General features: G+C 45.3%; 1 pseudogene; it reads right to left on the bottom strand.

Annotated features, from left to right (window-relative positions):
* Positions 1-13,371: 13,371 nt before the first annotated feature.
* LOC104594027 (phytolongin Phyl1.1-like) lies at positions 13,372-14,385 on the bottom strand (annotated as a pseudogene).
* Between the last annotated feature and the right edge of the window lie 332 nt (positions 14,386-14,717).

Below are 14,717 nucleotides of genomic sequence, written 5' to 3'. Positions count from 1 at the left end.
TACATCTTGGACACCCATCGTCGGGAAATAGTTCTTGATAAGGAGGGCTCAGGAGCAGTGGGAGATATCCTACGAGTTCCAGGTAGTGACCAACCTAGAAGATCCACTTGGGTATCCAGGCCACCAGTCCAATATGGTTATGACCAGGATAGCTACTTGGTGGAAGCCTTGACTAGTGAGGAGGATCCCGTAACTTACGCGGAAGCTATGTTAGACACAGATTCCCAGAAGTGGGTGGAGGTCATGAGAGCTGAGATGGACTCGATGGAGACCAATGGGTCTGGACTCTAGTAGATCCGCCCTCCAGGGTAAAAGCAATTGGTTGCAAATGAATCTACAAGAGGAAGAAGGGCCCCGATGGCAGGATTGAGACCTACAAAGCTCGTTTGGTGGCGAAAGGGTATACTCAGAAAGAAAGCATCGATTATAATGAAACCTTTTTGCCCGTGGCCATGCTCAAATCCATTAGGATCCTGCTAGCTGTAGCAGCATACCATGACTACGAGATTTGGCAGATGGATGTCAAAACTGCGTTCCTGAATGGAGATCTTAGTGAAGATATCTACATGCAGCAGCCACAAGGCTTCACTGCTGTTGGTCAGGAACACATGGTATGTAAACTTAATAGATCCATATATGGACTTAAGCAGGTTTCTAGGAGTTGGAACATCCGTTTTGATTATGCAGTCAAAACGTTTGACTTTGAGCAGAATCCGGATGAACCCTGTGTTTATAGGAAGTCCAGTGGAGATAAGATCACTTTTTTGGTATTGTACGTGGACGATATCCTACTAATTGGGAATGATGTAGGAATGTTGACTTCGGTCAAGGTATGGCTATCACAACAGTTCTCCATGAAAGATCTTGGAGAAGCTTCATACATACTGGGTCTTCGACTCTATAGAGATAGATCGAAGCGGATAATTGGATTATCCCAGGCTGCTTACATTGACAAAATTGTCAAAAGATATAGCATTGAGAACTCCAAGAAAGGAAACGTTCCTTTCAGGCACGGAGTCACTCTCTCCAAGAAGATTTCTCCAAAGACTTCTGAGGAGATTGAGGGCATGAGAGACGTTCCCTATGCCTCAGCCGTAGGGAGCATCATGTATGCCATGCTGTGCACTCGCCCGGACATTGCTCAGGCGGTGAGTGTAGTAAGCAGGTTCTAGGCCAACCCAGGGCAGGAGCATTGAACTGCTGTGAAGAACATACTCAAATACCTTCGAAAGACAAAAGAGTTTTGTCTGGTATTCGATGGTAGTTCACTACAAGTTCTAGGGTATACTGATGCCGATTTCCAGTCAGATCCAGATGATAGAAAATCTACATCTGGGTATGTTTTCACGATAGGATCGTGTGCTGTTTGTTGTAAAAGCAGCAAATAGGGGTCCACTGCAGATTCCACAACCGAGGCCGAGTACATTGCCGCAAGTGAAGCTGCCAAGGAAGCCGTGTGGATGAAGAAATTCATACATGAATTGGGAGTGATTCTGTCCAGCACATCACCCATCCCGTTGTTGTGTGACAACAATGGAGCGATCGCCTAGGCTAAAGAGCCTCGGGTCCACGCGAAGTCAAAGCACATTGAAAAGAAGTACCACGTACTACAGGAGATCGTTGGTAGAGGGGACGTCCTAATTCAGAAGGTAGCATCAGCGGATAATGTGACAGACCCATTGACTAAGCCATTGACACAGAAGGTGTTTGAGAAACACGTGGAAAGTATGGGACTCCGGCTTGTACCAGATTGGACCTAAGTGCAAGTGGGAGCTGTTAGACAGTTTTGTATGCCCTTAGCTTCAATCTGATTTGATGCACTTTTGATATTTAGTGTAAATAAATAAAGTGCATGTTTGATTCATGTTGTTTGGTATAATTCTGTGTAAGACCCTAAAACTGGACACTTATAGAGACTCGTGTTAGTTTTAAATGTTCACAACCATTGGATAAGTCTGGGGAGATTTATCCTGCCAAGGCTGATACTGGTGTGCCACCAAGTGTTGGGATGGCCTGTCTCGGCCACCAGGGTAAGACCCAAGGCACATGTAGTATGGGATTACTCGAATCATTGAACCAGACCAGATTTCTAGTATTGCCCTGGACCTTGGAGACAAATGGGCAAAAGTAAAAAGTTACACCTGACCCCTAGACTCGATTATGACACTTCACTAGGTGTCGGATCGGGCTGTCTTTGATATGCCACTCAATAAGATCCTTAGCGGGGATCATAGTGATCATAGTGACAAGATCAGCCCCTTTGTCTATACGGTTTCAAAGTGTTTGCAAATGGTTTTAATTCCCGGGATCCATGTGAGCAGAGAGTGCGGCACTGTTCCTTGCAGCCAAGGGAGAGGTCCTCTCTTGTCGGGCAGTCCTTGATCATTAAGGGCTGAGAGGTTAAGTGTAAGACCATTTAGGATAGTACCTGATGGGCTAATCTTGCACCTGCCCACAGTCCCTAGGTTTTTATAAGATGGCTTGGCCCAAGGACCACTTAATGTAAGTGTTGGGCCCGTAGGGTCCATGCGATGGGCTCAGGGGTTCACTGAGCTCTTTCAATGAATTCGGTTGGGCCTTGTGATAAAGGCTGGGCCGAACCCATGTAGCTGGTGTGTAGATCAATGCTTGGGTCCCAGGCTATACAAAGAAGCCCAACTAGGCAGCAGATTGAAGACTAGTTAAGCACTGAATACTTAATGGGCCAAAAGCCCATTTCGAGATGGGCTGATATGATCACCCATCTATGGGGCAAATCTGGAATTAAAGTTAGCAAAAGGATTGGGCCTTTAACCTTATCCACTCTGGGAGACCAAATTCAAATCATATTTGAATCTGGTAACCTCTTGATAAGATCAGGAGTAAGCTAACTTAATCTATAGATAGGATTAAGATCATCCCCTATCCAAATACTGATTTGGATTGGGATAACTCCTAATTAGGAGGTTTCTTAATCAAGAAGAAAAGAGGAGAAACCCTAAGTGAACATAATCAGATTTTCGAACCTAGGGTTGTGTGCAAGCAAGAAAGCTTCCTGCGAATTGAGATAGGATCTCATTCACACTCCAGAGAGAAGAGAAGCAATTCAGTCATCTTCATCTCAGGAGATCTCCTCCAGCTGCCGCCTCTCTTTCTGACAAGATTCGATCTTTGAAGAAGAAAGAAGTCAAGAAATCAGTTCTTGACATCAGTCTTGCAGAAAAGACTGAAAAAGATTTGGTGCTCAGAGTTTCCATAGGATTCTTGCGAAGGATCCAGTGTGTAGGACGCACTTTGCCGGTTCCGTTCCACCTACAGCTGTGTCATCTTTAGCAGGAGCGGATCTTAGTGTCCTCTTTGGGCGTGAACACCAACTTTGGGAGATACTACTTCTCTGAATCAGGTATAATTCCTCCCTTGTCTTCTGGTTCAGATCTGGTTCGATTATGGTTAAAGTAGGATTGTTGAATAGTGTATTCTAATTTAGGGAATACGATTCCCAGTTGGAAGAAGGTAGGAAAATTTTTGAAATTCGCCCACCCATTCCACAATCTTTTTGGCGTCCATTAGATGGATCCTACCATTCTTTCATTGAGTACAAACCTAACCTAACCTTAAGTCTTAAATATCCACTTTTAAAATGATACAGATCAATATGGGTTAATAATGATACATATTAAATATAATTACATATCAAAGTGAAGTGCTATTGAGTTCAATTAAATATAACAAAAGTTGTATATTAATACTTTTTGAGAACACCATTGGCAACCTTCCAACGGGAAATTTCATTCATAAATCTGCTCAGAATTACAATCTGTATGTGATGCGGCACGATCCGGGCACTCCTAGTTGGCTGCTGATTGGCTCCTTGCTAGCAACGGACAGCACCTGAGAAGATGAAGAAGAAGGATTCCCGGGGAGTTGCCCGATGGGAATACTACGATGCTTAAGTTAGTACTATGTATGGGGAGTAAAGAGAGAAAATGAAAGCTAAGAGTGGAGGTCACGCTTTATCACTATATTCGAGAGGTTTGGGGTCTCCAGAGAGAGTTTCTCCTCTGCCCTGAGGGCTTTTATAGGAGAGCTCTTGCGAGATCGGGCATAACCGCCACTGGGCTCCTGCCGCAGCCGTTACTTGCCAGGTCTGCGCAGGTGATCGTTATAGTATACTATCCGCTTGGTTGAGTGACACGTCCCAAAGGGGCAGGCACGCCTCCATCTGTCGAGAGACGTGGGTACAAACTGTCGAAAGGACAAGGACTGCGCCGCCAGTCGAGAGACGTAGCGCAGTCTGTTTGGTACGGTCTTGTCAGATGGAAGCTTCCTGAGAGCGTCGCATCACTCAGTCGCAAGTTACCTCATAGCGAGCTATCCCTGCCGCGAGCTACTCCGTAGCAAGCTCTTTTGGGTACTTCAAGGTGACCCTCATCAAGGTTGGTCTTTGGGGCAGTTCTTCTGCCCAGGTGCTAGAGCGAGTTGGTTTCCCTAGCTCGCGAGCTGAAATAGTCTTGGAGTATTCCCTTATTGGTTGCTCGGGGAACCTGGAGCTCGCGTTGTAGCGAGCCTCTCCTTTACCTCGCTACTACGTAGCGGGCTGCTTTATGAGCCTATCACTTAGCCGTACTGGACCACAATGTTGAGCTGTCGCTTACGCTGAGTCAGCATCCACGTGTCGCCGTTTCATAGGTTGGGTCAAATCATCCTTCATCAATTGCCCCCCACTCCTCGGGCTAAGAGTGCCGCCTTAGCGTGGGGAGTTTATGAAGCGCGATGGACCGATTTGACCGAAATTCAAACTTGATTGACTGTCTTCAATAAATGCATTTGTGGGAATCAAGAGATCTTCTGACTTCTCCGACTTCTCGGATTTTGAAAACGTGCTGAGGTGGCCTTTAATTCCGAATGTCATGCGGCTACGACTACCTTAATCGTGGAAGATGTGCTGCCAATCGCCTTCGGTTTTCAGAAGTCGTGCGGTCAGGGCGCCCACGGGCCATTGGATCTGTTTTGATCCGGGCCGTCGATTTGAGAGGGCGAGGGCTATAAATGGGGAGCCCCCCTCGGCCCTACCTCCGTCCACGCCTTCTTGCTTTGGATTCTGAGGTTGCGTACTTCGCCTAGTCTACTCAAGTTTCTCAGTCCGCTCCGTTCCGTCTACTCTGGCGAGTCCCAATCGTCGTCAGCCATGTCTGGGTACCCACGCCATACGTACCACAGGGGCGATGGTCAAGATGATGATGATGCTCCCTCGAGCTTGGGGGGAGCCTGGGAGCATATCCCGGAGGCTCGGGAGGCCTCTAGCGACATGGCGTCCACTTCTAGGGGGAGGGAGCCTGATACCTTTGGCCCTTCCTTAATGACAACGGAGAGACTCAGGTCTCTGATCCGCTACTTTCGCCTTCCTGGGGGCTTGGTTTACAGCCTCCCCACTGGCAACTTCCCTTGGGAGCATGGTCCCAATGACATAATGATCTTTCAGGAACAACTCGAGGCTGGCCTGCGTCTTCCCCTGCACCCCTTGATAGTGGAGGTGCTGAACCACTTCAACGTCACTATAGACCAGCTTCACCCCAATGCTGTTCGAAACATGGTTGGGACTATATCCCTATGTCACGAGTACTGCCTCCCTTTAGACCTTGACATTTTTGCCTCTTTCCTTTGTATAAAGAATGCTGCTCCTGGGGTTCCTCCGGAGAGGCGCTTTTACTACCTCTCTCCCCGTCGCGGCTACAAGCTCTTGTACACGCTGCCGAATAGGATCCCCGCCTGGAAGCCGGACTACTTTGTGGTCCGTAACCCCGAGGGGTGGCCCTTTCCCATTGCTTGGAGGGGCGCCATCCAGGACCCCGGGGCTGAGCTGGACCCTGAGACTCGGAAAACGATGTTGTCTTGGGCGTCGATAGGCTTCCTTTGCTCGGACTACTTGGCCGAGGAGAAGCTCGTGTAGGCAGGCTTGAGCCCGGGTTTGTCGGCCTTTTAAGTCGCGTAGTGTCTTGTGACTATTGTGCACACATGCATTTTGCTTTCCTGTTGGACTAATATCTTGTGGTTTTTTGGCAGCCATCATGTCTAGTGCCGATTCGCGCCGCCTTCTCTCGGGTAGCCAGAGACGCCAGGTGAAGAGGACGCGCCCCGACCGAACCCCTCCTTCGGGAAGCACTGAGTTCGGGTCTGTCGAGCCGGTCCTGCCCTCTCCTCCGCCCGAGGTTCCGATGCCCCCTCCCGAGGGGACTAGTGGGGTCAACCCTGGGGGAAGCGGGCCCTCTCTGTTGGGGGAGGCCCCCTTTAACCCCCTTCAGCCCCGTCCCTATCCCCGGTTCCCAGTGGGGAACTGGGAAGGGGTAAATGATTACTTGGTAGCTCGCCGGAGGAGTCGGAAGGCAATCAATAATGACGAGATCGCTCAGTGGGGAAACATGGAGCCCGGAGATCTCTCTACGTTCGCCTCTGCCCACTGCATGGTGGTAAGTGGCTTTTTCCCCTTTTTCCCTCTTGTTTTGCCCTTTTTCGCTGTCTTCTGATCTTTTTCGTCTATAGGTAAATTCCACCATCCATGTGATGGCTCTCCAGACGCACATCCATCGCATCGACGCCCTCGACGAACGTGCTACCAATCAGAATCTCCAAGTCAAGCTCAACCGGATCCGGGGCGAGCTCCATCACACTCACAAGGGGAGCGAGTCTCAGGAGCTGCTCGTTCACGACCAGGAGGCTCAAATCGCTCGGCTTATTGAAGAGAGCGCACGCTATAGGGAGGAATCGTTGAGGATGGCGGGGGAGAGGGAGCTCCTCAGGCAATAGGTGCGGGACCTGGAGTCCACTCTTCTGAATTGGACCCGAAACTTTGACCAGATGGTGGAGGCTGAGCGAGAGAAAGCAGTTTGGGATTTTAAAGACTCCTAGGAGTTTCATGACCTCCAGGCGGAGTATGGCTCGGGTTTGTACCGCTCAGGGTTTAAGCTCTGCTGGTAGCTGGTTCGGAAGAAGTTCTCCAGGCTTAACCTCGACGGCATTACTATGAAAGGTCTGTCCCCTGAGACAGTAGACCAAGCGGATGAAGAGGAGCCTGACTCTCCAGAGGATGAGGAGGCGGATCCCTGAGGTGGCGTTTCTCTAGGCTTCTGTGGCTTCCGGGTGCAGTGAACCCGGTCTTTCACCAGTTTTTCGGTTGGGCGGTTGTGCCCTATGATGATCAAAACCTTTCCCGAGCTGCTTAGCTCGGTTGCTGCATTTGTTTGTTGTTGTTGTTGTTTTTTCGGTAGGCGTTCTCCCTATTTGTCACGTTTAGGGCCTCTGTGGCATACCACGAAGTGATTACTACGTACGTCTGAACTAAGCATTGGTTGGTTATCCCTTAGTTCGACCGACGTATCGAGACGAGCTATGCTTCGTAGGGTTTGAACCCGAGCTGCTTACGCCTTTAATATTTCATACTTTGCCTTCGCCACTGAGGTAACTGTCTTTCTTCACGTCGAGGTCTTTGTTAGCTCGGTGTTTTGGCCCTTAGGCTTAGGGAGGGACCCGTAGTCCGCTCTTTGATTCTCCCAAGCCGAAGTGGCGATTGGGGTCTTCTTGTGCCAAGGTCATGTTAGCTCAGTATTCTGGCCCTTAGGCTTTGGGAGTAGCTCATGGCCTACTCGCTTCTTACAGATAATATTGCCTCAGATTGACAATATTCCATGCTCGAGGTACTTGTTTCCCTTCGAGGGTCTCGAGCTCGTATGTTCCTTCCCCGAGCACTCGTTTCACTCGGTAAGGACCTTCCCAGTTGGACCCGAGTTTGCCACTGTCGGGTTCAGGTACCATAACTTTACAAAGGGCTAGGTTGCCAACGCGGAGGTTCCGCTTCTTGACCCTGGCGTTGTAGTACCAAGCTACTCTCTGCTGGTAGGCTGCGGTCCTAATGTACGCGAGATCCCTTACTTCGTCGAGTAAGTCGAGGATGGTGCGTAGCACATCTTCGTTTGTTTGATCACTGTATGCTTCTAGGCACAACGTAGGTACTTCGATCTCTGCGGGGATCACTGCTTTGGTGCCGTAAGTGAGGTTGAAGGGTGTTTCTCCCATGGCGGTTTTCTCCGTGGTCCGGTAGGCCCATAGAACACTAGGTAGTTCATCTGCCCACAATCCTTTAGCTCGATCCAGCCGTGCTTTTAGTCCGCGGAGGATGGCTCTGTTCGTGACTTCTGCCTGACCATTTGCCTGAGGGCGCGCAACTGAAGTAAAGTTCTGTTGGATCCCCATGTCTCGGCACTAGTCTTGAAATTTGATGTCCTCGAACTGTTTGCCGTTGTCGGAGACCAATACCCGAAGTAATCCGAAGCGGCATACGATGTTCTTCCAAAAGAAGTTTTGGACATTTTGAGTTGTTATTGCTACGAGGGGTTCGGCTTCTACCCACTTGGTAAAATAGTCCACTACTACAACTAAGAACTTCCTTCCACCCATTGCTGGCGGGAATGGCCCGAGTAGATCAATGCCTCATTGTTCAAAAGGCCACGGACTGGTGAGGTATTTGAGGTCGGCAGCGGGTTGGTGGTGAACATTGGCATGTCTCTGGCATTTATCACATTTTCTAACGAGTTCAATGGCATCTGCCTTCATCGTTGGCTAGTAATACCCTTGTCGAAGCGCTTTCTGGGCGAGGGCCCTGCCCCCTAAGTGCCCGCCACACAGACCTTCATGAGTGTCGTGGAGTACGAGTTCGGCTTCGGTAGGTCGCAAGCAACGCAGGTAGGGGAGTGTGTAGGATCTCCTGTATAGCCGCTCGTTTATCATGACGTATTTAGTTGCTTGACGTTGCACCCTTCTGGCTGCATTGCGCTCTGTAGGGAGGGTCCCGTGTAACAAGAAGCTCATGAGTGGGTCAATCCAGCTCGGCTCTGCTTGAACGACAGGAGCGACCTCTTCTGCCCCCCCCCCCCCCCCCCCCCCCCCCCCCCCCCCGAGAATGCTAGGCCGAGACAGGTCCTCTATGTACATGGTTTTCATGGTGATGTCTTTAGTGCTGGCTAACTTGGACAGAGCATCGGCCTCGGCGCTCTCCGACCAAGGGATCTGTCTGATAAAGTGTGACTAGAAGTTGGGCAGGGCCTCTCTGACTTTGGATAAAGTGTGACTGTATGTGATGTGGCACGATCCGGGCACTCCTAGCTGGCTGCTGACTGGCTCCTTGTTGGCAACGGACAACACCTGAGAAGACGAAGAAGAAGGATTCCTGGGGAGTTGCCCAGTGGGAATACTCCGATGCTTAAGTTAGTACAGTGTATGGGGAGTAAAGAGAGAAAACGAAAGCTAAGAGTGGAGGTCGCGCTTTATCACTATATTCGAGAGGTTTGAGGTCTCCAGAGAGAGAGCTTCTCCTCTACCCTGAGGGCTTTTATAGGAGCGCTCTTGCAAGATCGGGCATAACTGCCACTGGGCTCCTGTATGTAAAATATAAATTAAAAAAGGGGAATGGAAATCCATGTGTATACAGTGGAATAGATAGAGCATGCTTAGCCATCAGATGTGTGGCTTTATTCCCCAATCTAGATATCCATTGAACTGAGCAGTGAAGGAATTGATGGATGATACGTTTGCAATCAGCAATCAAAGTTCTGAGTTGCCAAGGAGGGTCTGAAGTGTCTTCCAACAGACGATGACAGTTTGTGAGTCTCCCTTCAAGTGCTGCTCTAGCCTCTATGAACGCAGGACTACCAACTGGAATCTTCATAGCACGACCATAACAGAAACAACCATTGTGATCTCTAATTACAATGCCTACACAGCCAGAGGAAACAGAGGGCTCCATCAAAATTGACTTTCACCATTGTGGGTGGAGGCTTAGACCAGAATCTGATGTTGACATTTTGTACCTCAGTTGTAGTCATATTTGCACCAACCAATGAGGAGGATATGTGCTGCTCAATTTCGGTCATTTGAGCTTGAGCAGAAGAGACCACGGAGAGGGGCTGAAAAGGCTTCTTCTCAAAAGCAGCTTTACATCTGATCTGCCTAGAATAACGAACAAAAATTGATAACGGATCAAGAGCATTATTTTGCTTGAACCAACTTTCCAACCAAAAATTGTATACTAATACTTGTAAAGAGCAAGATTCAAAATATCATACGTCTCATACGCTCTGGTAGGGGCATATCAGTCTGTATCGAAGCTCATTTTTTTTTAAGTTTTCTTTTAAAACCTGGTTTAGAGGGGTTGGTTTAAGGCCTGTTAAACCCCGAAACACCTCCTATAGGGGCATATCAGGAAGCCCCCAATACAGCCCGATACGTATCAAAATTTAGAACCTTGGTAAAGAGATAAGTATTTTGAAAACATAATAGATCCAAAATTTTTCCCTCTTACACTGGTCTCTGATTTTCTATTGCCCTTCTTCCCTTCCCTTCCCTTCCTTGTGCATAGTCAAATGCTAGAACACTCAGACGGATTATCAGACTCTCAGATCTCAAACACTGTGAAGATATAGGAAAATAGTTGTTATTCAAACCATTGTTCTGGTGGATGAGGTTAAACCCTTGACCTGCTTCCCTCGTGAAACAAGAGCATGAAATTTTAATTCGAAAAAATGGAGGTAATTTTTCACCCCTAGATCGATGTAAATCCTGACATGTTTGCATTTTTACATCAATTTTAGGGGTATTTTTACAATGTTTCCAAATATGTGCAATTATGGACCGGAGTGCAATAATGGAATTTGCATTGTTTCCAAATGCAACCTAAAAGAAAAATATATGATACTTGAAAGGCATGGTATCGGAAGAGCTTACTAGATGATAAACCAAACTGATTGAGGCGATAGAAGGTGATGAACTTCCAAGTGACTCGTGGAAACATAATCTAATTGCCCGGGTTTAATTACACAACAAGATTGTTAATACTATAGGCCTCAAAGAGATGATCTCAAGGATGTGGAAGGCCACCGATTTGAAATCATGGCATTGAACAGACGCATTTGAATCCCATGAGGGGGAAGGCCACCAAAGTTTTATTGAATTCAAATCTCCCAACTGAGGTAAGGTTGGTTCAGTGACATCAGAAAACATGTCTCAATTGGGTCCCAAACAAATTGTGGATGTTCTTTAATAGGATGCCATTGACACAAATAGTATTAGAACTAGAAATTAAACACTACTACTACATTAGCATTCTTGGGCCATCCCACCCATAGACTGCCAGATTGGCCCTCAGAGCTCACAAAGGAGGCATTCTATTTTTGTTTTCGAAGGGAAAAAAACAAGTTGGTTTTGTTTAAAAAATATTACATGTTTTTAGAACAAACAAAATATTGGCTTTTAAAATAAAAACAAAACTTGTAGTATAAAAATTATATAATTTATGGAACATGATGTTGAATAATCATATGAAAGCATGTTTTTTAAACCAGATTCAAGAACATAATTATAGTTCTTAGTTTTGAAAACAGAAAATACATACACAATTGAGAAGACAATTTTTTTGTCTTTTTGTTGTAAGAAGCAATCTATTTTCAAACAAGATGATTTTGATTTATTTTTTAAACAATGCATGGTGTAGAAGACTGAGTTTGGCTTCAATCAGGGCAAAGCTCGTTCAAGCAGCTTTTACGGCCTTGCATTGAGAATATCTTCGTACTTGTGTGCTTTATTTCATGGGAAGATATTCCCAATGCAAGGTTGCAAAAGGCTGTTAGAACGGTGTGGGCACATGTTTTCCCTGATGGAAGCCGATCTCAATTAGGCTCAACACCCCAGCCTCCTCAAAAGGTTTGTATATAGAATCCCGTTCACTTAGGTTATGTTTGGTTTGAAGGAAAGGTAGGGAAACCTATACAAGTTTTGTAAAGATTTCCCTACCTTCCCCTACATTTTCCTTCAAACCAAACGCAACCTTAGAGTTGAGATCCAATTCTTCTATCTCGCTTTTTTCTTTAGGCATGCACACGTGCACTCACAGCTTGAGGCTATAAAAGTATTTTGAATGGATCTAAGCAAGGTTTTTAAAACTGAATCGGATAACGAACTAGTCAGGGGTCCGGCTCCTGGGTCAAAAAGTCCAACCATTCAAACCAAACGGATGGCCCGTACTGACAAAAAATAAAAAAATTAGAAAAATAAAAAACGACCAAAACCGTTGGATAGTTTGAATGGTTCGACCACTCGGGTCAATGGTTTGCTGACCAAATAAACAATTTTTGGTAAAATAACGGTTCTGGGGTAAAATGGAACACCTGACTGGTTCCCGATTTTTCCGATCTGACCATATGTCTAGTCCGGTTTTGAAAACCATGGATCTAAGTCTATGTTTTCATGAACAACTCACTTCCTTTTAAGATCTACACCCAACTCCATTGGTATAAAGGGGTCATGCACCACCCTTTCATAAGTCAACGGTATTACGGTAGTAAGCATCCATTGAATTTACTTCCCTTGCCACCTCAGTTTCAGTGGGGCTGTTTGTCAAGCCTTTCTAGGTAGATCTTTCAATAACCTAGTAGACAAAAAGACACATTGAGATATTGGGGTCTTGTCTTTAAAGATCAAAATGGTCTGGATCATGTCATGGTCTATCAAGCTATTAAAAACAGATACGAATGTTATTTTCAACATGAAAAGACCAAAAGCTTCATTTAAAGCTTCAAGATTTTCGTTCTTTCCATCTTTCTGCTCGCTTGTCTTCACATCTTCACATCTTCCGGTCTATGCGATACCAAATCGTAAAAGACAATTTTTTGGTCTCGAGAGCTTTCTATAGACCAAAAGATGTGCTGAAAAGATGCACCAAACACCACCTATTTTTTCATGGATTTAGGCCTACTTCTTCCCTTTGCATTAATCCTCCCATTATCCATTTTGGTTCAAAGATTTTCACCTTCCTTATCATCATGTTGGTTTTTGATGATACAAACATGGTAAATCATTGCAACAAAAAAGAAAGGTAGGAAATCATCATCATTCTTCCTAAAATTCTATTGTATAATTAGAGGTTGATAAATGGTAAGGTTAATCACCTTGTGATATAACCTTATGCCTATTAGCCAATATCTTAGAAAAATTTTAAAAGTCACATTACAAAAACTTATGGGTCTAAATAGTGACATGTTTATTAGGATGTGAAAGTTTGTCACAATCAAATACATTCACCATTAAATAGACTAACAACCCACACATGAATGTTAGATGTAATTTAAGACCAAAAAGCTAGGTAGAACAGTATAGAGGCATATCATCGAGCTCGGAGCTTCGTACAAGTCTATTGACATACAACAGACAAAGCTTTTTAAAACCAAACCAGACAATGAACCAGTCAAGGGTTTGGTTTCCAGGTCGAACAGTCCAACAATTTGAACTGAATGGATGGCCCCTTTTAACAAAAAAAATAAAAAAAAAAGTAAAAAAAGTAAAAAACGATTAAATTGTTGGATGGTTCGGACGCCTAGGTCGGGAGACATTCTCCAAGGAGGATATCAAGCGATGGATAATTGGAACGAGTTGTTCTTGGAGACAAACAGCATCCAACCCAGAAAAACTACCCCTTGAGCCCTTCCTTGAACCTTCCCGAACTTTCTTGAACTCATCCCTCACATGTTCTAAGAACTAAAGAATACCTGGATTTTGAAGGCCCTCGTCTACTATTGTAAAGTATACGTGCTCATCTTCCATCAAGAACCCAAAAGTCTTTTTTCCCATGGTCTCAAAATACCAACTGTGGAAGGGTGGAGTTTTCTCCAAGCACAAAGCAGCTAAGTTCTCGATCTCATGGTTGCCACAACTATAGGAATAGAGAATCTCATTCCCCTTGGAGACACTACAGTAATAAACCGTGTTCTGAATGGATCCCATTGACCTTTAGAAACCAATTTCCTTGGCAAGAAACAAATTCCAGAAACCCAACTTGAACGTTGTTAAATGCTAATAAGAAGACGGCCTTGGAGTCATCAGAAAAGAATCTTGGGGTTGGCATGAAATTCTTTTAACTATACCCAACAACCAATCCATGTCCTAAGATTTTAGGGTATCACAATCTGGAAAAAGATAAACCCAATCAATCGTTCAAGCACTGAGACAAGCATCAAATACAATTCAATCAATTCATCAGTAACGGCATCAATGACCTCCAAAAAATACCAGCAAAATTCCAGTACGATAAACTCAAAATCAAGAATAACTTCCAAAAGGCACCAACAAAACTCCACTCCAGCAACCTCAAAATCAAGAAAGTTGACCAACATAATTGTTTAGGGTTTCATAATCCCTAAATCAAAAGGTCAATTTTCCGCCAGTCGCATCAAATCTATATCCCAATAACACGAAGAACAGATTCGTTCCTCACCAACAGCTTTTAGATTTCAAAATTCAACGAATACCCAATAAATTCCTCTTTGAATCTGTCAAAACAAGAGCCAAAAGAAAGAAAAACAGATATTCCTCAGAATGAATCCTCTGTTTACGAGAGAAATTTAACAGAATTTCAGTCCCCCCCAATCAAGAAACAGAAATCAGTTGGATTTGTATTGTGGAACAATTCCTTATAATAATTGACAAACAATTCTTTAATATCATTCATTACAAGAACCAGATTATACCTTAACACCATCGGCTTAGGTAAAAAAGACTGCCGCCTTAGTCTCATTGCCCAAAGAGGCGGTACTGCTGGCTTAGCCTAATTACCACCACCTTAGTGATTGCCTTAGTGACTACAAAACATCTCAATTTTTTTTGGGAGAATGATTGATTAGCCCAGCTCAGAATTCTTA

Source organism: Nelumbo nucifera, chromosome 5 (genome assembly GCF_055504915.1).
Source record: "Nelumbo nucifera cultivar China Antique chromosome 5, China Antique-T2T, whole genome shotgun sequence".
Lineage (NCBI taxonomy): Eukaryota > Viridiplantae > Streptophyta > Magnoliopsida > Proteales > Nelumbonaceae > Nelumbo > Nelumbo nucifera.
The sequence above is the reverse complement of the archived record's forward strand: the minus strand, read 5'-3'. Positions and strand labels throughout refer to the sequence as shown.